This window comes from Dasypus novemcinctus, chromosome 9 (genome assembly GCF_030445035.2).
Source record: "Dasypus novemcinctus isolate mDasNov1 chromosome 9, mDasNov1.1.hap2, whole genome shotgun sequence".
Lineage (NCBI taxonomy): Eukaryota > Metazoa > Chordata > Mammalia > Cingulata > Dasypodidae > Dasypus > Dasypus novemcinctus.
Genome location: NC_080681.1, coordinates 78174876 through 78202580, shown reverse-complemented (window position 1 = coordinate 78202580; position 27705 = coordinate 78174876). Strand labels below are relative to the sequence as shown.

Below are 27705 nucleotides of genomic sequence, written 5' to 3'. Positions count from 1 at the left end.
GTGGGGCTCCCCTACGCGGGGGACACCCCTGCGTGGTGCGGCACTCCTTGCGCGCATCAGCACTACGCATGGGCCAGTTGCACACGGGTCAAGGAGGCCCGGGGTTTGAACCGCGGACCTCCCATGTGGTAGACGGACACCCTAACCACTGGGCCAAGTCCTTTTCCCTCATTGGACATTTTGGCTTTAGCCAATCTCATTGGTGTGAAATGATATTTCAATAAGGTTTTAATTTGTATTTCCATGCTTACTAGTGAGGTTGAATGCTTTTTCATAGGTTTATAGACCATTCAGGCCTCCTTTTCTATTATTTGCTTTTTCTTATCCTATTCCCATCTTTCTATTGGGTTGTCTTTTTTATTTGCAGGAATTTTAAAAATACAATATTCTAGATAATTTGTGTTGCAAATATCTTCTCCCAGTCTGGGGCTTGGTTTTTCTTTTTAAATTTGATTATGGGTTTTGTTTTTTTAATTCTTTACTGTGCAAGAGGTTTTTTTCCCATCTTTCTTGTTTTGAGCTATAATGTACTAATACATACAGAAAAGATAAAAATCCTAAGTATAGAGCTCAATGAATTTTCACAAAGTAAACACACTCAGGTAACTGTCACCTAGGTAAAGAAACAGTTAAGACTACCAGCACCCCTTATGCCCCTTCAAAATCATCCCTTTCCCCCTTCCCAAATAAAATCAAGGCCCTTATTTCTAACACTATAGATTAATTTGGCTTGGACTTTATTTATATAAACAGAGTCATACATTTGTACTCCTTTGTATTTAGCTTCTTTCACTCATTTTGTTTGAAATTTATCCATGTTGTTGTATGTAGCATTTCATTATATAAATACACTGCAATTCATTTATCCATTCTACTGTTGATGGATATTTGGATTCTTTATAATTTGGGCTCTTAGGAATAATGCTGTTATAGGAATAATGCCTTCTTATACATGTCTTTTGGTGCATTTATGTCTGAAATTTGAGTAAAGAATACAACTACGAGGAAAATTATTATAGTAAATGTATGTTCAACTTAATAGACAGTAGATAATTCCAAACATTCCAAAAGTGAGTTTACCAACATATACTTACACCAACAGCATTCTGACTGTTCAGCATCCTAGTCAACACTTGGTATTGTCAATCATTTTATTTATTTATTTTTTAAAGATTTATTTTATTATTTCTCTCCTCTACCCCCTAGTTGTCTGTTCTCTGTGTCTATTTGCTGCGTGTTCTTCTTTGTCTGTTTCTGTTGTTGTTAGCAGCACAGGAATCTGTGTTTCTTTTTGTTGCATCATCTTGTTGTGTCAGCTCTCCCTGTGTGTGGTGCCATTCCTGGGCAGGCTGAACTTTCTGAGCACTGGGCGGCTCTCCTTACGGGGTGCACTCCTTACGTGTGGGGCTCCCCAATGTGGGGACACCCCTGTATGGCATGGCATTCCTTGCGCGCATCAGCACTGCGCGTGCGCCAGCTCCACATGGGTCAAGAAGGCCCGGGGTTTGAACCGCAGACCTCCCATGTGGTAGATGGACGCCCCATCCACTGGGCCAAGTCCGCTTTCCTGTCAATCTTCTTAACTTTTAGTAATTTTAATGGGTGAATAGTGATAATTTTTCCATGGTTTTAAATTGCAGTTCCTGATTACTAATGAGGTCAAGAGGCAGCCTGCGGACCTTGGAGATCCCTGTGCCTGCTGTGGTTCGCGTGCGCATGCGCCAGCCTCAGCTGCCACAGGATTTGAAACATGAATCCTTCCCTCTTTCTGACTGCCCTTTGCTTGGGACTGAGTAGCCTCAGCTGCTCCAACATTGGATTCACATTTAGATGCACAATGGCAGCAGTGGAAGGCAACGCACCAGAGGCTATATGGCACAAATAAAGAAGTTGGCGGAGAGCAGTGTGGGAGAAGAATAGGAAAAGGATTGAACAGCACAACCTGGCATACAACCTAGGACAACAGAGCTTCACGATGGGAATGAATGCCTTAGGTGACACGACCAATGAAGAATTCAGGCAGGTGATGAATGGCTATCAAAAGCAGCTCAACAGGAGGGAGAAAGTGTTCTTTGACTTTCCTCCTGAAGTCCCCAAGTCTGTGGATTGGAGGGAGAAAGGCTATGCGACTTCTGTGAAGAATCAGGGTGAGTGTGGATCCTGTTGGGCTTCTAGTGTGGTCAGGGCCCTTGAAGGACAGATGTTCCAGAAAAAGGGGAAGCTTGTTTTCTTTCCCTCAGTGAGCAGAATCTGGTGGACTGCTCTCAGGCTGAGGGCAACCACGGCTGCAACGGGGGCCTCATGGACAATGCTTTCCAGTATGCCCAGGACAACAGAGGCCTTGACTCAGAGGACTCCTCTCCATACATTGGAAGGGACATACACTGTCACCACAAGCCTGAGTATTCAGCCTCCAATGACACCGGCTTTGTGGACATCCCTAAGCAGGAGAGAGGGTTTATGGAGGCAGTGGCGACTGTCAGTCCCGTCTCTGTCGCTGTCGATACAGGCCATGAGTTCTTCCAGTTATACACTTCAGGTATTAATTATGAACCAGACTGCAGCAGCAAAGAGCTGGATCACAGGGTTCTGGTGGTTGGCTATGGCTTTGAAGGAACAGACTCCGATAACAATAAATACTGGCTCGTCAAGAACAGCTGGGGTGAAAAGTAGGGCATGGAGGGCTACACCAAGATGGCCAGAGACGGGAAGAACCACTGTGGGATCACCACAGCAGCCAGCTATCCCACCAGAAGGCCTGGAGGCAGTTACCAGAGGAATTTTATTTTAAAACTAACCCAACCCTTTTTTTTTTAAAGATTTATTTATTTCTCTCCCTTCCCCCGTCCCCCGCCCCAGTTGTCTGCTCTCTGTGTCCATTTGCTCTGTGTTCTTCTTTATCCGCTTCTGTTGTTGTCAGCAGCATGGGAATCTGTGTTTCTTTTTGTTGCGTCGTCTTGTTGTGTCAGCTCTCCGTGTGTGTGGCGCCATTCTTGGGCAGGCAGAACTTTTTTCCACACTGGGCGGCTCTCCTTACGGGGTGCACTGCTTGCGCATGGGGCTCCCCTGTGCGGGGACACCCCTGCATGGCACAGCATTCCTTGCGCTCATCAGCACTGCTTGTGGGCCAGCTCCACATGTGACCCAACCCTTTTGGTGTGGGGTAAATACACTTGAATCATTGAGGATCCAAGACTTGAATTCTGTGACACATTGATGGTACAATGTTACCACTCTTTAATTACTGCTATAAGGAGCTTCATAATATTATAACTCATTGCTTGATACTAAAACTTGAATTTCCTTTTTTTAAAAGAAGGGTGTGTATAGTTTTACTTTTTTAAATACTTCATGAAAAAAAATGCAGTCAAGTGCATTTTCATGTTTTTTGGTCATTTGAATATCTTCTTTTGTGAAGTGCCTATTCAAATCTGTTGTCCTTTTTTCCTACTGAGTTGTCTCTCATTTTCTAATTTGTTGGAGTCTTTATATATTCTGTATATGAGCCTTTTGCTAGCTTTTTGTGTCATAAATATCTTCTCCCACTCTATAGCTTGCTTATACACTCTCCTATTAATGAATTTCAATGAAGAGAAGCTCTTAATTTTAATATAATCCAATTTATCCATTTCTTTCTTTATGGTTCTTTTTGTGTGTTTAAGAAATATTTCCCTACCAAGGCATAATATTCTCCTCTCTTCTAAATACTTTAATGATTTAACTTTCACATTTGGCTCTACATCCCATCCGAATTTATTTATTTTTTCTTTTTGTAAGGAAGTACCAGGGACTGAACCCAGGGCATTACACATGGGAAGCAGATACTCACCCACTGAGCTAGATCTGCTCCCCAATGAGAGTTGGTTTTTCTGTTTGTTTTGTTTTCAGGAGGTAATGGGGATCAAACCCAGGACCTCATACATAGAAAGCAGGCACTCAACCACTTGAGCTACATTCATTCCTCTGAATTGATTTTTGAATATGGTGTGAGGGTGGATAAAGTTTTATTTTTTTATATGGATAATCTAATTGACTCCACTGCTCCACAGTGTCATTTACATCCTGCATCAAGTATCCATATGTATATTGGTCTTCTTCTGTACTCCTTATTTTGTTCCATTTGTCTCTTTCTTGTGCCAGTGCCACACTGCCATAATTATTGAGTTTCATACTAACTTCTCCCCTCCTGAGATGGCTCCCTCATCTGTTTGCTTTTTTTTTTGCTCATTGTTTTTTGCTTGTTGTCTCTCTGTTCTTTCCTTTAGGAGGCACCAGGAACCAAATCTGGGACCTCCCATGTGGGAAGTGGGTGCTCAACTGCTAGAGCCAAATTCAATCCCTGTTTGTTTTTTCTTCTCTGCCCACTGTTTTTCCTCAATGCCTGCTTTTTGTTTGTTCTCTTTAGGAGGCACTGGGAACTGAACCTGGGACCTCCCATATATATGTGTTCAGGTCCCGTTGCCTCCTAAAAAAGAAGCTGAGCAGACACCGCCCCCACTGCAACAAGCTGATGCCACAAGCCAGCAGACGCCGCAGCCTGTGGGAAGCAGATTTTACTCAGGCCTTTGGGCACTCGCTTTTCCTGTGGGAGGTCCTGGGTTCAGTTCCTGATGCCTCCTGGAGAAGGTGAACAATGAGCAGACAGAGGAAAGAACCATCTGGGGGAGGGGGGAGATAAATAAAGTTAATGAATCTTTAAAAAAAAAATCCACAGCTGCTACTACCAGCAACCTCCGCCACACTAGAGACACTTTTGAATTCTCAGGCCTTGGAGCTGGCAGCTTTAAGGGGAGGCCCCAGGAATCCACCTCCCCAGGGAAGGGGAGAGAGTAGGACACAGCCTAAGGCTGACTCAGATATTGACCCACAGGTTTAGTCTGCTTTGTCCTACAAGCCCTTCCAGCCTAGCAGGAGCCATGCCACGGTTTGCCCTGGGAACCAGCAAGGGACTGAAGAAATCTGACCCTCTCAATCTCCCTCTCTATAGACTGGGATGAGTTGTTGAGGATGCAGATGGGAGTGGAATTATTTCCTACCCAGGAAAAGGGAGGGGGCTGCCAGCAAAGGTTGGAGAACTGCCTCTAAGAAAGATTGAAATAGAGGATCTTAGCGTCCACGCAGGAACCTCTGTCATGTTCATCTGGTCCCTGTTGCAGCAAACACACACTGACCAGACACTGAAATGAGAGGGCTGCCATACAGCACCATTTGCTGGCGGATCAGAGAAGTATACATGAGGAAATTAAATCATTCTTTTTCTGGCCTTTACAACCTCCCTCGCCAAGGCCCTCGGAAGCAGGTCTGCAACCCATTAATGGGTCCAGGGTCCAGTTTTGAGTCAGCAGGGACAATTCTAAAGACACTGAACAGATTGAACCAAGAATCAAAGAACAGCAATAACACACAGGCTCCCACTACTAAATCCCTATGAAAAAGAGACAAACAGAGCATCTGAATAAACTCAGCATCCTAATCAGATACCTAGACATCAGCAAAAAATTACAAGCCATACTAAGAAAATGCAAGAAATGGCCTAAGAAAAGTAATATATCAAAGCCCCAGAAGACACGCATGATTTGAGATAACTAATCAATGCAATTCATACAAATTTCAAAAATCAAATTAATGAGTTGAAAGACAAATGGCTAAACAGATAAAGGATATCAAGAAGTCACTGAGGGGAAGTAGATGTGGCTCAAGTGACTGGGCTTCCACCTACTATATGGGAGGACCCAGGTTCGATCCCTGGGACCTCCTGGTAAAAAAAAAAAGTATGCCCGTGCAGCAAGCTGGCTCCCATGTGGCAAGCCACTGCCTGCACAAATGAGTCATGCAGCAAGATGACAACACAACAAGAGAGACAAAAGGGAGAGTCAAAGCGAGGTGCAACAGAACCAGGAACTGAGGTGGTGCAAGTGACAGGGAACCTCTTTCCACATCAGAGTCCCCAGGATCAAATCCCAGTGAATCCTAGAGGAGAAAGACGAGACAAGAAGACAAAAAGAGAAATAGATACAAAGATTACACAGCGAATGGACACAGCAAAAAATAAATAAAAATAAAAATAAAAACAGCAGCGTAGGGGGGAAGGGAAGGGGGAAAAAAAAAGAAGACATTGAGCACAAAGAAGAATTGAAAACCTGAAAAGAAACAGAGCTCATGGGAATGAAAGACATGATAGGTCAGATAAAAAACACATTACAGGCATTCAACAGCAGACTCAAAATGACGAAAGAAAGAATAAGTGATAATGAAGACAGAATAGCTAAAATTAGAGAGAAAAGAATGGAAAAAATTGAGCAGGGGCTCAGGGAGTTGAATGATAACATGAAGCACAACAACATATATGTCATGGGAGTTCCAAAAGGAACCTACCCCGATGCTAAAAGAAAATCAAGAACTTAACAAACCAATCAATTTAAAGAGATTGAATTCATCTTCTAAATCTCCCAACAAAGAAGAGTCCAGGACAGGTGGATTCTACCAAGCATTTAGAAAAGAACACCAGTACTGTTTAAACTCTTCCCAAAAATTGAAGAGGAGGGAGAATTACCCAACACATTTTATGAATCAACATCACCCTAATACCAAAGCCAGATAAAGATACAACAAGAAAAGAAAATGTACAGAGCAATCTCTCTAATGAACATAGATGAGAAGATTCTCAACAAAATACTTGCAAATAGAATCCAAGAGCATATCAAAAGAATTAAATACTATGACCAAGTGGGATTTATTCCTGGTACGCAAGGCTGGTTTGACATAAGAAAATCAATTAACATAATACATCACATTGGCGGTGGACTTGGCCCAGTGGTTAGGGTATCTGTCTACACATGGGAGGTCCACGGTTCAAACCCTGGGCCTCCTTGACCCGTGTGGAGCTGGCCTATGTGCAGTGCTGATGCGTGCAAGGAGTGCCCTGCCACGCAGGGGTGTCCCCCGCGTAGGGGAGCCCCACGTGCAAGGAGTGCACCCCGTAAGGAAAGCCGCCCAGGGCGAAAGAAAGTGCAGCCTGCCCAGGAATGGTGCCGCACACACGGAGAGCTGACACAACAAGATGAAAGATGACACAACAAAAAGAAACACAGATTCCCATGCTGCTGACAACAACAGAAGCAGACAAAGACAATGCAGCAAACAGACACAGAGAACAGACAACCAGGGTGGGGGGGGGGAAGGGGAGAGAAATAAAGAAATAAATAAATAAATAAATAAATAAATAAATAAATAAATAAATAAATCTTTTTAAAAAAATCACATTAACAAATTGATGGGAAAAAACCACCCACATGAACATCTCAATTAATGCAGAAAAGGCATTTGACAAAATCCAGCATCCTTTCTTGATAAAAAACACTCTGAAATATAGGAATAAAAAAAATTCCTCAATGTAATAAAGGGTATATATGAAAAACCCACAGCCAACATTGTAATCAATGGGGAAAGAGTGAAAGCTTTCCCTCTAATATCAGATACAAGTCAAGATGCCCACTGTCAGCACTATTATTCAACCTTGTGCTAGAGGTTCTACTGAGAGCAATTAGATAAGAAAAAAAGGAGGGGACATCCAAATAGGGAAAGAGAAAGTAAAATGCTCATTGTTTGCAGATGACATGATCCTATACTTAGAAAATTCTGAAATGTCTACAACAAAGCTGCAAGAGCTACTAAACAAGTTCAGCAAAGTGGCGCAATACAAGATCAACATGTACAAATCAATGTTTCTGTATACTGGTACTGAACAATCTGAGGAGGAAATCAGGGAGAAAATTCCACTTACAATCGTAACAGAAAGACTCAAATACATAGGAATCAATTTAACCAAAGAAGTACAGGATCTATATACAGAAAACTACAAAACAATGCTCAAAGATATCAGTGAAGACCTAAAGAAATAGAAAGACATTCCAGTTCATGGAATGGAAGACTAAATATTGTGAAGAGGTCAATCCTACCCAAACTGATGTATAGATTCAATGCAACACCAATCAAAATTCCAGCAGCCTACTTTACAGAAATAGAAAAGGCAATTACCCAATTCATTTGGAAGGGAAAGTGCACCCAAATAGCCAAAAACATTCTAAAAGGGAAGAGCAACATGGGAGGACTTTCACTGCCTGACCTTGAAACATATTACAGAGCTACAGTGGTTAAAACAGCATGGTACTGGAAAGCAGATGTGGCTCAAGTGATAGAGCTTCCACTGACCATATGGGAAGACATGGTTTGAATTTCTGGGGGCCTCCTGGTGAAAAAGAAGAAAGAGCATGCCTATGCAGTGAGCCACAGCCTGTGCAAGTGCCTGTATTGTGAACCAATGCCCAGCAAGTGAGTCACGCAGCAAGATGATGATGCATAAAAAGAAAGACAAGGGGAGAGTCAAGGTGAAGCTCAGTGGAAACCAGGAACTGAGGTGGTGCAATTGACAGGGAACCTCTCTCCACATCAGAGGTCCCCAGGATCAAGTCCCGGTGAATCCTAGAGGAGAGAAAATGAAAAGACAAAACAAGGAAGCAGATTTGGCTCAACTGATAAGAGTGTCCGCCTATCACATGGGAGGTCCAGGGTTCAAGCCCAGGGTCTCCTGGCGCATGTGGTAAGCTGGCCCACACAGAGTGCTGATGCATGCAAGGAGTGCCATGCCATGCAGGGGTGTCCCTCCCATAGGGAAGCCCCACGCACAAGGAGTGCGCTCAAGTAGAGCCACCCCATGCGACAAAAGCGTAGCCTGCACAGGAGTGGTGCTGCACACATGGAAAGCTGACACAGCAAGATGATGCAACAAAAAGAAACATAGATTCTTGGTGCCACTGACAAGAATGTAAGCGGACACAGAAGAACACACAGCAAATGGACACAGAGAGCAGACAACAGGGGCAGGGGGAGAAATAAATAAAAATAACTCTTAAAAAAAAAAAAGAAGATAACACAGACAGCAAAAACAGCAGGGTGGGAGGAGGGGAAGGGGGAAAATAAATAAACCTTTAAAAACAAACACAAAATCAGTATGGTACTGGCATAAAGAGAGACACATCAATCGGTGGAATAGAATTGAGAGTCCAGAAATAAACCCTCACCTCTATGACCAACCGGTTTTATTTTGTTTTTTGAAATTTAAGTTTTATTATTTATTTATTTCTCTCCCCTTCCCTACCCCCAGTTGTCTACTTTCTGGGTCCATTCACTGTGTGTTCTCCTGTGCCCACTTGTATTCTTGTCAGTGGCACCTGGAATCTGTGTATCATTTTGTTGCGTCATCTTGCTGCGTTAGCTCTCCATTTGTGTGGCGCCACTCCTGGGCAGGCTGCACTTTTTTCACGCTGGACGGTTCTCCTTACGGGGTGCACTCCTTGTGCGTGGGGCTCCCCTACATGGGGCACACCCCTGCTTGGCACAGCACTCCTTGTGCACATCAGCACTGCACGTGGGCCAGCACATTACACAGGTCAGGAGGCCCTGGGTTTGAACCTTGGACCTCCCATGTGGTACGTGGAAGCCCTATCTGTTGGGCCAAATCTGCTTCCCTTACCAACTGGTTTTTGACAAACCTACCATGTTTACAGGCCAAAACAGACTCTTTAACAAATGGTACTGTGTGAACTGGTTATTAAAATCCAAAAGAATGATAGAGGGCCCTTCTCTCACTCCCTATACAAGAATCAACTCAAAATGAATCAAAGACGTAAATATAAAAGCCAGGACCATGAAACTACTAGAAGAAAATGCAGGGAAAGATCTTCAAGATCTTGTGGTAGATGGTGGTTTCTTGGGCCTTACAGCTAAAACATGAGCAACAAAAGGAAAAAAAATAGCTAAATGGGACCAACTTAAAATTAAACACTTTTGCACTTCACAGGATGTTGTCAAAAAGGTGAAAATGCAGCCCAACTCAATGGGAGAAAATATTTGGAAATCACATATCCAATAAGGTTTTTTTTTAGTGGCTTAAAACAAAAACTATTCTATTTATGGTTCTGTGGGTCAGAAATTTGGGCAGGCTCACTTGGACTTAGAGAAGAACTCAGAGGTCTTCTCTGCTCCATGATGTCTGTGGCCTCAGCTAGAATGGCCTGAACACCTGGGAACTGTCTGGACTTCTCTCTTCCTATAGAGTCACCTGGAATGACTCTACTGGGGCTGGCTTGACAACTGAAGACACACTCACAAAGTTTGGGCATCATGTTTCTCTCTCATGTGGCCATTCATCATTCAGTAAATTAGTCTGACCTTTACAAGGTGACTTGAAATATTAGAAAATCACTTCTCGGGAAACGGACTTGGCCCAGTGGTTAGGGCATCCGTCTACCACATGGGAGGTCAGCGGTTCAAACCCCGGGCCTCCTTGACCCATGTGGAGCTGGCCCATGTGCAGTGCTGATGCACACAAGGAGTGCTGTGCCACGCAGATGTGTCCCCTGCGTGGGGGAGCCCCACGCGTAATAAGTGCGCCCGTAGGGAGAGCTGCCCAGCGCGAAAGAAAGTGCAGCCTGCCCAGGAAGGTGCCGCACACACTTCCCGTGCCGCTGAAGACAAGAGAAGCGGACAAAGAAACAAGATGCAGCAAATAGACACAGAAAGCAGACAACCGGGGGGGGGGGGGGGGGAGGGAATTAAATAAATAAATCTTTTTTAAAAAAATCTTTCTTTAAAAAAAAAAAATCACTTCTTGACTCTTTTTTTTAAAATTTCTCTCTCCTTCCCCGCCCCCCCACCCACTTGTCTGCTGTCTGTGTCCATTTGCTGTGTGTTCTTCTGTGTCCATTTGTAGTCTTGTCAGCGGCACCAGGAATCCGTCTCTTTTACTTGTGTCATCTTTGCTGCATCAGCTCTCCGTGTATGCAGCGTCATACCTGGGCAGGCTGCACTGTTTCACGCTGGGCAGCTTTCCTTACAGGTGCACTCCTTGCAGGTGGGGCTCCCCTATGCCGGGGACACCCCTGTGTGGCACAGCATTCCTTGCGTGCATCAGCACTGCGCGTGGGCCAGCTCACCACATGGGCCAGGAGACCCTGGGTTTGAACCCTGGACCTCCCATGTGATGGGCAGATGCTCTATCCATTGAGCCAAATCCGCTTCCCACTTCTTGACTCTTAATCAAAGCAATTCACAAAGTCAGACAAGATTCAAGGGGTTGGGAAACAGACTCCACCTCTTGATGGGAGAAGAACTTGCAAATATGGATGGAAGTCATTGTTGACAGTCATTTTTGGAGATAATCTACATAACTCATTTTTCAGGAGTTAATTTTTTTTTAACAAACCCATTTTATTGATACATATTAATAAAGCATACAAATCACCCAAAGTATATAATCAATTTATTATAATCACATAGTTGTGCATTCATCACTTCAATCATTATTAGAGCATTTTCATGATTCTATAATAATAAATTTTTTAAAAAGACAAAAAAGAAAATTCTTCACCTTTCAATCTGTTTCCCTTGATGTACAGCTGCTATTTAGATATTCTTGCACAATTATTTATTTATTTAGCCATTTTATTGAGATACATATCCTACAATCTAAAGTGAATAATCAATGGCTTTTAGTATAACGTCATGCATTCTTCATCATAAAAAAATTTTAATTATTTCATTACTCCAAGAAGAAAAACTCCACATCCCTCAGCATGCCTTCCCTAGACCTACATAACCACTAATCAAAGTTTATCTTTTTAAATTGATTTATATTTATATTTTACATAAATGGAATCATACAATATGGTACACAAAATATTTTGTTCAGGGAAGTGGACTTGGCCCAGTGGTTAGGGCATCCGTCTACCACATGGGAGGTCCGCGGTTCAAACCCCAGGCCTCCTTGACCTGTGTGGAGCTGGCCCATGCACAGTGCTGATGCGTGCAAGGAATGCTGTGCCACGCAGGGGTGTCCCCGCATAGGGGAGCCCCACACGCAAGAAGTGCGCCCCGTAAGGAGCTGCCCAACATGAAAGAAAGTGCAGCCTGCCCAGGAATGGTGCCGCACACACGGAGAGCTGACACAATAAGATGATGCAACAAAAAGAAACACAGATTCCCATGCTGCTGATGACAACAGAAGCGGACAAAGAAAAAGACACAGCAAATAGACACAGAGAACAGACAACTGGGGTGGGGCGAGGGAGGGAAGGGAAGAGAAATAAATAAATAAATAAATCTTTTAAAAAATATATTTTGTTCATAATGGATTCATGTCTTTAAATGTGATTAGTTTGTTAAGTACTTGTATTTCTTGTAGCATCAGTGTAAGTTGTTTGTGCATTTCCAGGAATTTGTCCATTTCATTTAGGTTGTCTAATTTGTTAGCATAAACTTTCTCATAGTATCTTCTTACAATCCTTTTTATTTCTGTGGGTCAGTTGCAACTTTCCCCCTTTTGTTTCTGATGGTATTTATTTGCATCTTTTCTCTCTCTTTTTCTTTCTATTGTTAGTCTGGCTAGGGGCTTATCAATTTCATAGATCGCTAAGTACCAGCTTTTGGTTTTGTTGATTTTCTTTTCTGTTGTTCTCAATTTCATTTATTTCTGCTCTAATCTTTATTCTTTCTTTCTTTCTGCTTACTTGGGAATGGTTTCCTGTTCTTTTTCTCGTTTGTCTCATTGTTCAATTAAATATTTGGTTTTAGCTCTTTTTTTTTTTTAACGTAGGCATTTAGGGCTATAATTTTCCCTTTCAAGACTACCTTCACTGTATCCCATAAGTTCTGATAAGTTGTGTTCTCATTTTCATTTGTCTTAATATATTTACTGATTTCACTTACAATTTCTTCATTGACCCACTGATTACTTAAGAGTGTGTAGGCAGCCTCCACACATTTGTGAATTTACCTTTTTCCTGTCTATTATTAATTTCCAGTGTCATTCCATTATGATCTGAGAAGGTACTTTGTATAATTTCAACCTTTTTATATTTATTGAGAGCTGCCCTAACATGTGTTCTATTCTGGAGAAAGATCCATGGGCACTTGAGAAGAATGTATAACCCACTGAGTTTGGATGCAATATTCTTTTTTTTTAATTCTTTTTTTTTTTTATTGTTTTAAAGATTTATTTATTTATTTAATTCTTCCCCCTCCCCCGGTTGTCTGTTCTCTGTGTCTATTTGCTGCTATCTTGTTTCTTTTTCTGCTTCTGTTGTCATCAGCTGCACGGGAAGTGTGGGTGGCACCATTCCTGGGCAGGCTGCACTTTCTTTCGCCCTGGGCGGCTCTCCTTACCAGGCGCACTCCTTGCGCGTGGGGCTCCACTACGAGGGGGACACCCATGCGTGGCACAGCACTCATTGCGCACATCAGCACTGCGCATGGGCAAGCTCCACACGGGTCAAGGAGGCCCGGGGTTTGAACCGTGGACCTCCCATGTGGTAAACGGACGCCCTAACCACTGGGCCAAGTCCGTTTCCCCGGATGCAATGTTCTGCAGACATGTCTGTTAGGTCTAATTCATTTATCATATTGTTGAAGTTCTCTGTTTCTTTGTTGAACTTCTGTCTAGTTCTATCTAATGTGAGTGGTGTGTTGACGTCTCCAACAATTGTTTTAGAGATGTCTATTTCTTCCTTCAGTTTTGCTGGTTTGTCTCATGTATTTTGGGGCACCCTGGTTAAGTGCATTGATATATATGTTATTTCTTCCTGGTGAGTTGTCCCTTTTATTAATATATGATGGCCTTCTGTATCTCTTATAACTTTTTTCCTTTTAAATCTGTTTAGTCCAATATTAATATAGCTACCTTTGCTCTTTTCTGGTTACTGTTTGCATGGAGAAGCGTTTACCAACCTTTCACTATTAGATAATTTGTATCCCTGGGTCTAAGGTGAGTTTTTCGTAAACAGCATATGGATGGGTCATTTTTTAAATCCACTTTGTCAGCCTATATAATTTGTTTATGGAGTTTAATCCATTCACATTTAATGATATTATGTAATGCATTATTTACTCCACCATTTTATTCTTAGGTTTTCATGTCATATCATATTTTCAATTGTCTTTTTACTCTTTTGGTTATCCTTTCTGCTGTTCTTTTTTCTATACTCTCCTCCAAACCTCACTCTCCTGTCATCTTCTTTCAGGCTCTAAAATTATCTTTAATATTTCCTGCAAAGGTGGATTCTTATTTATGAACTCTCTTACTTTCTGTATTAGTCAGCCAAAGAGTGCTGATGCAAAATACCAGAAATTGGTTAGTTTTTATAAATGATATTTATTTGGGGTAGGAGCTTACAGATACCAGGCCATAAGCATAAATTACATCCCTCACCAAAGTCTATTTTCATAAGTTGGAGCAAGATGGCTGCCGACATCTGTGAGTGTTCAGGCTTCCTGGGTTCCTCTGGGCTCAGCCCCTGTTTTCTCCACAAGGACAGGTATAGACTATGAGGCTCTCTAGGCTTTGCCTCTCTCCACAAGGTCAGCCATCAGGCGAACAGCTGTGTCTCTTTCCCCAGGGCTCCAGCTTAAGACTTCAGCATCAAACTCCAACATCAAAACTCCAACATTAAGAACCCTCAACTCTGTTCTTCACCATGCCTTTTATCTGTGATTTCCCACCCACCAAGGGGTAGGGACTCAATGCCCTAATCATAACTCAATCATGCCCAGGTACGGATCAGATTGCAAGCGTAATCCGATATTTCTTTTTGGAATTCATCAATTACATCAAACTGCTACACTTTCCATTTGTTAGTGAATATTTTCTTCTCACCTTCATATTTGAAGGTAAATTATGTGATAAAGAATTCTCAGCTTATAGTTTTTCTCTTCCAGTATCCTAATCGTATCATATAATATGTAATGGCTTCTGCCTCCATGGTTTCTGTTGGGAAATCTGTGCTATGTCTTACTATGCATCCCTTGTATGTTATGGTTTGCTTCTCCCTTGCTGCTCTCAGAATTTTCTCTTTATCATGGATACTCCTTGTGTGCATCAGCACTGTGCATGGGTCAGCTCACCACACAGGTCAGGAGGCCCTGGGTTTGAACCCTGGACCTCCCATGTGATAGGCAGATGCTCTATCAGTTGCACCAAATCTGCTTCCCACTAATGTGTTTTTTATTTCACCTATTGTGTCTTTCATACCCATGAGTTAATTCTGTTACTTTTCTAATCATATTTCAAATTCTTCTTTGTTCTCAAGCAATGTCTTCTTGATGTCATTTACCTCTTTAGCCATATGTCTTTTAACTCATTAGTTTGATTTTGGAAATTTGTGTGCATCTCAAATCATGTATCTCTTCTGGATTTTTTAAAGATTCATTTTTATTTTACTTATTCCTCCCCCCACTTGTTGTTTGTGCTTGTTGTCTGCTCTCTGTGCCCATTTGCTGTGTGCTGTGTCTGCTCATCTACTCTTTAGGAGTCACCAGGAACCAAAGCTGGGACCTCCCATGTGGGAGGTGGCTTGAGCCACCTCCGCTTCCTGCTTTGTTGTGTCTCTCACTGTATTTCCTCTTTGTGTTTCCTTGTTGCATCATCTTGTTGCATCAGCTCGCCATGCCAGCACATGGTGCCTGCTCGCTGTCTCTCTCATCTTCTCCAGGAGGCACCACAAACTGAAACCAGGATCTTCCATGTGGTAGGTGGAAGCTCAATCACTTGAGCCACATCCACCTCCCTCTTCTGGAGTTTTGATATATTCGTTTTTGGGGGCCATGTCTTCCATTTTCTTATTATGATTCAATTTTTCACTGATATCTAGGCATCTGATTAGGATGGTAGTTTACTCAGATGTTCAAATTCTTTCTCTTTCATGGGGATTCAGTGACAGGAGGTTGTGTGTTACTGCTGTTCTTTGATTCTTGGTTCAACCTGGGTCTTGAGGATTGTCCCTGTTAGTTGCTCAAAACTGCATCTTGACCCAGCAATGGGTTGCAGTCCCACTTCCTAGGGCCTTGGGGACAAAGGCTATAAAGGATGGAAAAAGCTTCCCTTATTTTTCTCACATGCACTTCCTTGCTCTGCCAGCAGATGGTGTACTGTGGCAGCCCTCTCATTTCAATGCCTCGTCAGAGTGTATTTACTCCAACACTGACCAGATCAATGTGATAAGAGGATCCTGCCTGGAGGCTAAGGGCCTTGCAATTCAAACTTTCTCAGTCACAGTTCCCCAGCCTTCTCTGGCAGTCCCCTCCCTTTTCCTGGGTAGGAAATAATTCCACTCCCAACTGCATACTCAACAATGAGTCCTGGTTATTAGAGAATGAGGGTCATATCTCTTTAGCCCCTTGGTGACTCCTAAGGCAGGCAACGGCACATCCCCACCCAGCCTGGAAAGGCTTGTGGTACACAGCAGATCAAATCTGTGGGTTAAAAGCTGAGTCAGCCTTAGCCTGTATACCTTTCTCCCCCCTTTCTTGGCATATCACAAATGCAACAACATATGTGTCATGGGAGTTCAAATACAAGAAGAGAAGGGAAAAGGTGCAGAAAGAGTATTTGAGGAAATAATAACCGAGAATTTCCCAACTCTCACGAAGGAAATGAACTTACATGTCCAAGAAGTACAGCATACCCCAATCAGAATAGATATGAATAGTTTTACTCCAAGAAACATACTACTCAGAACCAAACATCTGAAATTGTCCAACTCAAACATTAAAGATAAAGAGAAAATTCTGAGAGCCACAAGGGAGAAGCAAATCATCACATACAAGGGATGCCCAATAGACTTAGTGCAGATTTCTCATCAGAAACCAAGGAGGTGAGAAGACAATTGTATGATATAATTAGCAAACTGAAAGAAAAACTGCCAGCCAAGAATTCTTTATACAGCAAAACTGTCATTCAAATATGAAGGTAAATATAAAATATTCACAAACAGACACTGAGAGTTCTTAAAAAAGAATCTACCTTTGCAGGAAATATTAAAGGAAGCCTTAGAGCCTGAAAGAAAAAGATAGGAGAGAGAAGCTTGGAGGAGAGTATAAGAGAAAGAATAGCAGAAAAGATTACCAGGGAAATGGACTTTGGCCCAGTGGTTAGGGCGTCCGCCTACCACATGGGAGGTCCGTGGTTCAAACCCCGGGCCTCCTTGACCCGTGTGGAGCTGGTACATGCGCAGCGCTGATGCACGCAAGGAGTGCCCGCGTAGGGGAGCCCCACGCGCAAGGAGTGCACTCTTAAGGAGAGCCGCCCACCGTGAAGGAGGGAGCAGCCTGCCGAGGAATGGCGCCGCCCACACTTCCCCTGCCGCTGATGATAACAGAAGCGGACAAAGAAACAAGACGCAGCAAAAAGACACGGAAAACAGACAACCGGGGGAGGGGAGGGGAATTAAATAAATAAAAATAAATCTTTTAAAAAAAAAAAAAAGAAAAGATTACCAAAGGTGTAAAAAAAAAAACAGGTAAAAATAAGATATGACATATGAAAACCAAAGAATAAAATGGTGGAAGTAAAAAATGCATTTACAGTAATATCATTAAATGAGAATGGATTAAATTCCATAATCAAAAGACAAGGCGGACAAATTGGATAAAAAAAAAACATAAGCCGTCCACATGCTGCCACAAGAGACTCACCTTACACCCAAGGATACAAACTGGCTGAAAGTGAAAGCCTGGAAAAAGATACTCTATGCAAACAGTAACCAGACAGAGCAGGAGTAGCTATACTAATTTCAGAAAATAACACTCTTTAAATGCAAAAAGTTGTACAAGATACAGAAGGCCATTATATATTAATAAAAGGGACAATCCACTAGGAAGAAATAACTGTCATAAATATGCATGCACCTAACCCAGGTTCCACAAAATACATGACGCAAATGTTGGCAGGCTGAAGGGAGAAAGACATCTCTATAATAATAGTCAGAGACTTCAACGCACCACTCCTATCATTAGATTGAAAAACTAGACAGATGATCAACAAGGAAACAGAGAACTTGAACAATATGAAGAAGGAGTTAGACCTAACAGGTGTATACAAAACACTACACCAAAACTAACCAAGTTAAACTATCTTCTCAAGTGCTCATGGATCTTTCTCCAGGACAGACCACATGTTAGGTCAAACACAGATATCAATAAAAATAAAAAGACTGAAATTATACAAAGCATCTTCTCAGATCATAGGGAATGAAACTAGAAATCCAATAACAGGAAAGAAGTAAATTCACAAATGTGTGGAGGCTGAACAACACACTTCTAAATAATCAGTGGGTCAAAGAAAAAATTGCAAGTGAATCAGTAAATATATTGAAACAAATGACAATGGGAACACAACTTATGAAAAGTTATGGGAGGAGAGAGCAAAGGCAGTCCTGAGAGGGAAATTTATAGTCCTAAATACCTATATTTTAAAAAAAGATAGAGCTAAAATCAAAGTTTTAACTGAACAACTGGAGAAACTAAAAAAAAAAAAAAGCAAAGAATTCCCAAAGCAAGCAGGAGGAAAAGAAATAATAAAGATTAGAGCAGAAATAAATGAAATTGAGAACAAAACAATAGAGAAAATCAACATCGCTAATGACTAGGGAAATGCAAATCAAAACTACATTGAGATATTATTTCACACTTATCAGAATGGCCACTATTAAAAAGACAGAGAACTACAAGTGTTGAAGAGGATGTGGAGAGACAGAACACTTACTGTTGGTGGGAATATAGAATGGTGCAACTACTGTGGAGGACTGTTTGGCAATTCTTAAAGAAGCTGAATATAATTTGTCATGTGACCCTGCAATACCACTACTGGGTATATACCAGCAAGAACTGAGAGCTATGACATGAACAGGCATCTGCACACCTAGGTACATAGCAGTGTTACTGACAATTGCCAAAAGCTGGAAACAACCCACATATCCATCAACCAATATATGGATAAACAAACTGTGGTGTATTCACATGATGAAATATTATACAGCGATAAGAAGAAATGAAGCCGTAAAGCATATGACAACATGGATGAACCTGGAGGACATTATGTTGAGTAAAACAAGCCAGACACAAAAGGACAAATACTGTATGACTGAGCTACTATGAACTAAATATATTGTGTAGCATATAATCACATTTATATAAAATGTAAATATAAATCAATTTATAAAGATGAAATTAGATCAGTGGTTATGTATAGCTGGGGAAGGACTGCTAAGGGGTATGGAGTTTTTCTTTTTGAAGTAATGAAATGGTTCTAAAATTTTTTGTGACAAATGCAAAACACTGTGATTATACTAAAAGCCACTGATTATATACTTTGAAGAGATCATACATTATGTGAATATATCGCAAAAGAAAAAAGCAAAATAAATAAACGTGCAGTAGCCAGAAAAAGCAGCTACATACAGCAGGGAAAACATAGATTGAGATGTGAAGAATTTCTTAGTTTGTCTGTTTTTTGTTTATCATTATTGAAATATTGAAAGTGTTTTAATAATGATTGACATGCTAAATGCAAATATGTGATTACACCAAATACCACTGATTGTATACTTTGGATGAATTTTATACTTTAAATATTTACCAATAAAATGGATTACATTTTTTAAAAAGGAAAGGATCAGTGAACTCAAAGACAGTCCAAAAGAAATATAAAAATGAAAGAGAAAAAAACTGAAAATTAATAGAAGACACCTGCATTTGACCTAACATGTGGTCTGTCCTGTGAAATATTCCAAGCTAGTTTGAAATGCATATAACTGTAGTCCCAGAAGGAGAGAAGAAAGAGAATAGTGTAGATGAAATATCTGAAGAGAGATGACTGAAAGGCATAAACTCACAGATCCAAGAATCACAGTGAATCCTAAACTGGATAAATACAAAGAAGAGCACACTTTGGTACATCTTAGTCAAATGCTGAAAACTAAAGAAAAGAGGGGAAAAAATTAAAAGAGGGGAAGCTTAGAGAGATTGACAGGTGAAGAATTTTCTTGTTTGTTATTAGTATTACTTAAATAATGAAAATGCACTAATGATGATTGAGGTGATGAATGAACAACTATGTGATTATACTAAATACCATTAATTGCACACTTTGGATGAACTGTATGCTTCATTAATATGTACCAATAAAATTGATGTGTTAAAAAAACAACACACATTTAGTAGGAAAACAATAAGAAATAAAACTGACTTCTCATCAGAAACAAAAGTAGCCAAAAGACAATGGACTGACATCTTTTAAGTACTTTAAAGAAAAAACAGAAAATTTATATCCAGCAAAAATATCTTTGAAAAATGAAGTAAAAATAAAGACATTTTCAGATAAATAGTATCTAAAAGAATCTGTTACCAGTAGAGCCCACCACAAGATATATTAAAGAAAGTTCTCCAGGTTGAAGGAATCTATGGAAGAAATGAAGAGCACTGGAAATGGTAAATATATCAAGATAAAATAAGAGTTTAAAAAATTTATTTTATGCCTGTTTAAAGCAAAAATAGTAATGAATAGTAGGGATTTAATGGATGTATGAGTAAAACGTACAATAATAATACAAAAAGCAAAGCAGAGTAAATGAAACCATACTTTAGTAAGGTTCTCACATTGTATATGAAGTGATATATTATTAATTCAAAGTAGACATGGACATTAAGGTTGAATATTGCGATCCTTGGTGCAACCACTTAAAAATGCGTAACAAAAACATATAGCGGGGAGCAGATTTGGCTCAACTGATAAGAGGAGAGCATCTGCCTACCACATGGGAGGTCCAGGGTTCAAATCCAGGGCCTCTTAGCCCGTGTGGTGAGCTGGCCCACGCCCAGTGCTGATGCGCGCAAGGAGTGCTGTGCTACGCAGGAGTGTCCCCCCTATAGGGGTGCCCCACGCACAAGGAGTACGCCCTGTAAGGAGAGCTGCCCCATGCAAAAAAAGCACAGCCTGCCCAGGAGTGCTGCCGCACACACGGAGAGCTGATGCAGTAAGATGACATGACAAAAAGAGACACATATTCCTGGTGCTGCCTGACAAGAATGCAAGCGGACACAGAACACAGAGTGAAAGGACAGACAGAGCAGACAATGGGGGCAGGCGGAGAAAAATAAATAAAAATAAATCTTAAAAAAAAAAAAGATATAGCAAACAGGCCAACAGGGAAAGGAAAACGCAGTATCACAAAAAATGCTTGGGCGGCGGACTTGGTCCAGTGGTTACGGCGTCCATCTACCACATGTGAGGTCCACGGTTCTAACCCGGGGTCTCCCTGACCCATATGCAGCTGGCCCATGCGCAGTGCTGATGCACGCAAGGAATGCCGTGCCATGCAGGGGTGTTCACTGCATAGCAGAGCCCCACACGCAAGGAGTGCACCCCGTAAGGAGAGCCGCCTAGCGCAAAACAAAGTGCAGCCTGCCCAGGAATGGTGCCCCACACACAGAGACACGGAGAGCTGACACAACAAGATGACGCAACAAAAAGAAACACAGATTCCGTGCCACTGACAACAACAGAAAGCGGACAAAGATGAAGCAGCAAACAGACACAGAGAACAGACAACCGGGGTGGGGGGGGGGGGAGGGGAGAGAAATAAATAAATAAATCTTTAAAAATAAATAAAAAATGCTTGATTAGTCTGAAAGAAAGCTGAAAAGGAAGAATAAAAAATAAAGATAGGACAAAAAAGAAAAAAAATAGCAAGATGGCAGATTTAAAAAGAAATACATCAGGTATTGCATTAAAAGAAAATGAACTAAACATCCCAATTTAAAAGAAAAGGGACTATCCGACTGAATATAAAAACAAAAGTATACACTGTTTCAAACACACATTTTAAATACAGGGACACAGACTCAAAGTATCCTCAAATAAAATATAACAAGTCTTAATATCTGCTAAGATAAATTCCCCCATTTAATTTTAAAATTTGGCTTGGCCCTATGCTTTGTACCTTGATTATTAGGAACAGTTTTATTAAGATTCACAAAGAAGTCTTTGGAGATTTTGATTGAAATTCAATTGCATTTATAGATTAATTGGGCAGCGGACTTGGCCCAGTGGTTAGGGCATCCGTCTACTACATGGGAGGTTCGCGGTTCAAACCCTGGGTCTCCTCAACCCGTGTGGAGCTGGCCCATGCGCAGTGCTGATGCGCACAAGGAGTGCCGTGCCACCCAGGGGTGTCCCCCGCGTAGGGGAGCCCCATGCGTAAGGAGTGCTCCCTGTAAGGAGAGCCGCCCAGCACGAAAGAGAGTGCAGCCTGCCCAGGAATGGCGCCGCCCACACTTCCCGTGCTGCTGACAACAGAAGCGGACAAAGAAACAAGATGCAGCAAAATAGACACAGAGAACAGACAACCGGGGGAGAGGGGGGAATTAAATAAATAAATAAATCTTTAAAAAAAAAAATTGGAAAGGAGTGACATATTTATGATTGCGAGTCTATAAATCCACGGATCTACTATGTCTTCACTTATTCAGGACTTCTTTTATATCCTTACACAGTCTTACAGTTTTCTCCAAGCATATCTTCACTTTTGTTAGATTTACTCCTTGATTCTCTATAATTTCTATAGCTATTATAAATGGACTCTCTTTGTAAAATATTAAATATCTTATTCTTAAATATACAGGGGCTACAGAAATTTCCATTTCTTCCTAGTTTAATTTCTTTTAAGCATGAATGAGCACCAAATTTTATTGAATGCTCTTCTACATTTAAGAGGATCATATCAGTTTTTCTAAAATCTATTAATGTGACGAATTAAATCAAGATTCCCTAATGTTACGGCATCCTCAATTCCTGACATAAACTCTTTATCTCCATATCCAAAGTATATCATTTTTATCTGTATATAGATTCAGTTTGCTAACATTTAGAATTTTTTAAGATATGTTCATAAGTGAGTTTAAAAAATTTTTTTAAAGATACCCTTATGGACCAGATGGAGAACTGTGGGCTAGGTAACAGATAATACTCTTTGAATGGCTATGTTCAAAAGGACAATTAGTATAACAAAATGAATTTGTGGAAGTCCTCTATCCTGGTCCTATTCAATATTTTTATTAATTATTAAGGATGCAAGAAGTGCACTTATCAATTCTGCAGATGACAAAAAGCTGGGACATTAGTAAAAAATATGTTATATGACAGAATTAGCACTCGATATATCTGAATAAGCTAGAAAGATGGGTTGCAATGAATAAGATATTTAATAAGGATAACAGGGAAGTGGACATGGCTCAAATGATAGAGCTTCCACCTACCATATAGGAGGACCCAGGCTAGATCCTTGGGGCCTCCTGGTGAAAAAGAAGAGAAAGTATGCCCGCGCCCTGAGCCAGTGCCCACGCAAGTGCCCGCATGGTAAGCCAGTGCCCGTGCGAGTGCCCGCGTGGTGAACCAGTGCCCGCACAAGTGAGTCACACAGCAAGATGATGACACATAAAAAGAGAGACAGAGGGCAGGTGAATCAAGGTGAAGCGCAGCAGAGGCCAGGAACTGAGGCGGCACAATTAAGAGGGAACCTCTCTCCACATCAGAGGTCTCCAGGATAAAATCCCAGTGAATCCTAGAGGAGAGACAATGAGAAGAGAAGACAACACAGACTGCAAAAACAGCAGGGCAGGAGGAGGGGAAGGGGTAAAAATAAATCTTTAAAAAAAATAAGGATAACAGTAAAGGCCTACATTCAGATTTAAAAAATCAATTACATAGGGATTAGTCTAGATCAGGTTGGCAAATTACTGCATAGAGGACAAATCTAGCCTGTGACCTGTTTTTGTACAGCCACTAGCAATGAATGCTTTTGGCATTTTAAAAGCTTTTTCAAAAATCAAAAGAATATTTGTGACACGTGAAAATTATATGAAATTTACATTTCAGTGTACATGAATAAACTTTTATTGGAACATGGCCATGTGTATTCACTTATTTATTTTCTCTGGCTGTTTAATGCTACATAAAGCCTAAAATATTTATTATCTGGTCCTTTACAGAAAAAAGTTTGGCAATCCTTGGTCTAGATGTCAAAGACTTATATAAATCTGGTTGATCATAAAGTCAATATAAGGCAATATATACTACTGAATCTGCTCCAAAAGTTAAAGGAATGCTATCTTAGATTAAATTAATAGAGTTAGGGAGATACTACATTCCATCAATATTTACTTAATATCAACTAAATGCCAGGTAGCGTGGTAGTAATGCTAAAGATGAATACAATTTAAGATAAAGATGGTGATTAAGACTTGGTTCTTGCCTTCAAGCTCACAGTCAAAGATGACAAGCATGGAACAAATAATGTTTTACCTAACACAGTATGATCATTCAGAATATTTTGTTCATCTACATACTGTATTTTAAGTAGGACACTGTCAGGCTTGAGTTCAGAGGAGAGTAGAAAGTTCACGATGGTGTATAAACTACGTTACATGGAGAAAGTTGAATAAATAGGGACTGAATAGTTTCAGGAAGAGATAATTTAGTGGGAGAAATGTGACTGCAATTTTTAATATCAGAGGTATTTATAAATGGAAAAAATTAGAATTTTTCTTATACCTCAAGAAGGGAGAACTAGACTTGACAAATAGAAATTCTAAGCAAGAAGACATCATAGAGATAAGAACTTTCTGGCACAAAAAAAAACTTCCTAGTTTAAAAAAACACACACAAAAAAACTAGTAGTCAATTTATTCAGAGAATCATTTCAATCCCTGCAAGAGCCTAAGAAGAATAGGTGATACTCTAAGGGGAGAACAAAAGAAAGGATTCCTGCATTGGTGGTTTTTAGACGGAGTCAAATTCTAGGAAGGATAGTCTGGAAGCAGATTATGAAGGATCTTGAAAGCCAGGTTAAAGATCATTGATCTTAAACACAAAGTTACCATACAATACAACCCAGCAATTCCTCTAAATTTAAACCCAATAAAAACATGTTCACCCAGAAACTGGTACGTGAATGTTTATAGCAGCATTATTCAAAATAGCCAAAAGGTAGAAGCAACCCAGTGCTCATCGACAGATGGAGAAACAAAATATGGTATATCCATACAATAGAATATTATTCAGCCATAAAAGGAATGAAATCCTGGTACCTGCTACATGGATATCTTGAAGATGTTACACTGAATGAAATAAGACAGTCACAAATACTGTATGATTCTGTTTATATGAAATATCCAAAAGTAAATCCACAGACAGAAAGCAAAGTAGTGGTTGCCAGGGGTTGGGAGTGGGAAGAATGGGATGGACTGCCAATGGACAAATGGTTTCTTTTAGGGGGTGATGACAATATTCTAAGCTTAAATTGCAACAATGGTTGCAGAATTCTATGAATATATTAATAGGTATTGAATTGTACTTTAAGTATCTGAATTTTATGTTATGTTAATTATATCTCTATAAAGATGTTAAAAAAAAAAGACCTTGGGCTTAATCCTGTAGCCTACTGGTTCTCAACAAGGAGGGTGATTTTTCTCCCCCACCCTCACCCCCCACAACATTTGACAATGATTAGAGACAGTTTTGGGGTCTCTATCATTTGGGGGTGGGTGGGTGAAGCTACTGGCCTCTAGAAGGTATCCAGTGATGTTCCTTAACATCCCAGCATGCACAGGATGGCATCCACAACAAATGCCCAAAATATGAAAACTACAGAGATTGAAAAAACTTGAAGTCATCTATTTGGGAGTGGAAATGTAAGTGTTAGATACTTAGGGAAAGGACTTACTTTAAAAAAGGGTAATATTTTAATAAAATGTATTTAGCATTGATGTGTACTAGTTGAAAAGGGAAGAATGTACTCTCCAAATGCGCAGTTCTTTTCTTACCTCATATTATCTAAGTTGTCTTAGCATTTTAATACAAAATTAATTTCATATTCCTATACCCACCAATATCCTTCCTATTTGTTATGTTGGATGGAATTGCTTAAATAACAAGAAATGGCAGAAGTTGGATTTTCTTTAAAGTTCCTTTGACATAGTTAGTAAGAAAGAGGCAAACCAACCCCAAAAAACCCCACAGATCAGCTTAGCAGATTTGTTGCTTCCACAATTCTAAACTGCAGGTTTGGGATGTAGTCGAACCCTCACTCTTGGATGCCTTACTATAAATACATGTTTCCCTCAGGGCCTAAGTTTATCAAAGGTGGTATACTCTGGATATCATCCTTTTTCCATTTTTTTAAGATTCCAGAACCTGCACCTCCCAGACACCTTATTTTGTCTTCCAAACCCAGGGCCATCTCTTCATCCCCGGGTCGCATGCCCTTCTATTCCTTTTCAAGAACTTCTCCCAAAGTCTTCAGTTCACTTTCTCCCTGTTCAGACCCTTAATTCTGGGACTCTTTCAGCTGTAGTCCTCAAATCCTTCCCCATAAGATTACCCATTGGGAACTTTTGCGCAAATCAGGAAAGGCCACACCAAGTCTCCCTGTTCCCAGGGCGGGTAGCACGGTATCACTTGAAAGGCAAACCTTTTACAAAAACAGGATGAGGCAGTCCTGAGACCACCTTTCACCTCCATTCCAACCCCATGGGCTCCAACCCAAATTACATGAAATTTACTAAATGCACCCACACCTGCATTAAAAATAATTCATGACTATACCGGTTAAATTGCAGCTGCTGATATGTTTACATTTTGGTGTATTTAATTTCGATTTGCAACTTTTCCCTCTTTTAGGGTCAACACACTATTTTCAGGCCTCAAAAAAAAAAAAAGTTTCGTTCACGGAATTTTTAAGATCCCTACTTCAGGATATCGTTCATCATCGAATCCTATAGCCTGCTAGTACTAGGGAGGCCTAAAGATGAAAAAGTAATCGATGCCTCAGATGAGGAAACGAGGTGATGAGATTCTGCATATTCAGAATTTCAACACTCCAGAGAGAGCAGCTGTACTCTTGTGGTGGTTCCTGAACGCATGCTGCCGCTGACACCTGATTTGACTTTGAAATTACTCAAGATAAATAAGCACACTGAATGTATTAACAAGCCTTGGGCTAAGTGAAAACTTCAGGTCATAAATGGGATAGGAAATAAAACAACGGTATGATCAATCTGATTGTTAAACATTCTAAAAACACCAATGTACCCCCATCATTAAATACCTGCAGTACAAAAAAAAAAAAGGGTCGTGGGCTGGCACTAGTACCTCTAGGGCCTAAGGAGAGAACAGCTTAGCGTCACAATTCCCCCCTCCGGGTCTCCTCACGAGCAGCCCTTCTCCCGCAGTCCACGCCATCAATACGCTCACAACCCCCTTCCCTCTCGCCGGCTCCTTCACCACCACCATCCTCCTCCGTCTGCCCCATCCAGCCAGGCCATTACCTCCCACACTGCAGGCCCAACGCCGCCCCGCCAACCCGCTCGCCTGGGCCTCCAGTCAGCTCCGGGAGCATCGACCGCCCCAGCTCGCCTAACTCCCCTCCGCCCCTCCCAGCGCAGCGCGTCCAGGCGGCCCGGCCCGCACGCCCCACCCCAGCCCCAGCCCCTGCGGAGTACCCGGACGCGCGCACTGACACACCCCAGGATCTCCGCCCCGCCCCGCCCGCAAGCCCCGCTCCGCAGGCCCCTCTCCCTCCTTGCTCGCCTCTACTTTGAGTGCCCAGCTGCCTAGCTCCGACCTGGGGTCTTTCCTCAAACAAGCGCCCGAGGCCGCTCCCGCCTCCCCACCCCCGGCTCTACCGCCCCCAGGGGGCCCGCCCCCGCGCGAGCACGCACGCGCAGTCCCCACCTCTCACGGATCCAAGCCCACGGCTCGCAGGTCGCCTGCTGTGGCCCCGGCCCCGCCTCTGGGCTCAGCCCCGCCCCTCAGGCCCGGTC

The 27705-nt window shown here is 41.5% G+C and overlaps 1 protein-coding gene and 1 pseudogene across 7 annotated transcripts in view; one reads left to right on the top strand and one right to left on the bottom strand.

Annotated features, from left to right (window-relative positions):
• Positions 1-27692, bottom strand: part of IFT25 (intraflagellar transport 25) — a 124856-nt gene extending 97164 nt beyond the window's left edge. For 2 of the 7 annotated variants that reach the window (XM_071217431.1, XM_004448859.5), the window contains exon 1: positions 27211-27318. The gene's annotated coding sequence lies outside the window, so the exon portion shown is untranslated. Of the gene's footprint in view, positions 1-16954; positions 17192-27034; positions 27182-27210; positions 27319-27472; positions 27543-27616 lie in introns of those variants that run through there. The other 5 variants (XM_004448861.5, XM_004448860.5, XM_004448862.5 and 2 more) reach the window with 5 other exon arrangements.
• LOC101430126 (procathepsin L pseudogene) lies at positions 1751-2704 on the top strand (annotated as a pseudogene).
• Positions 27693-27705: the final 13 nt, after the last annotated feature.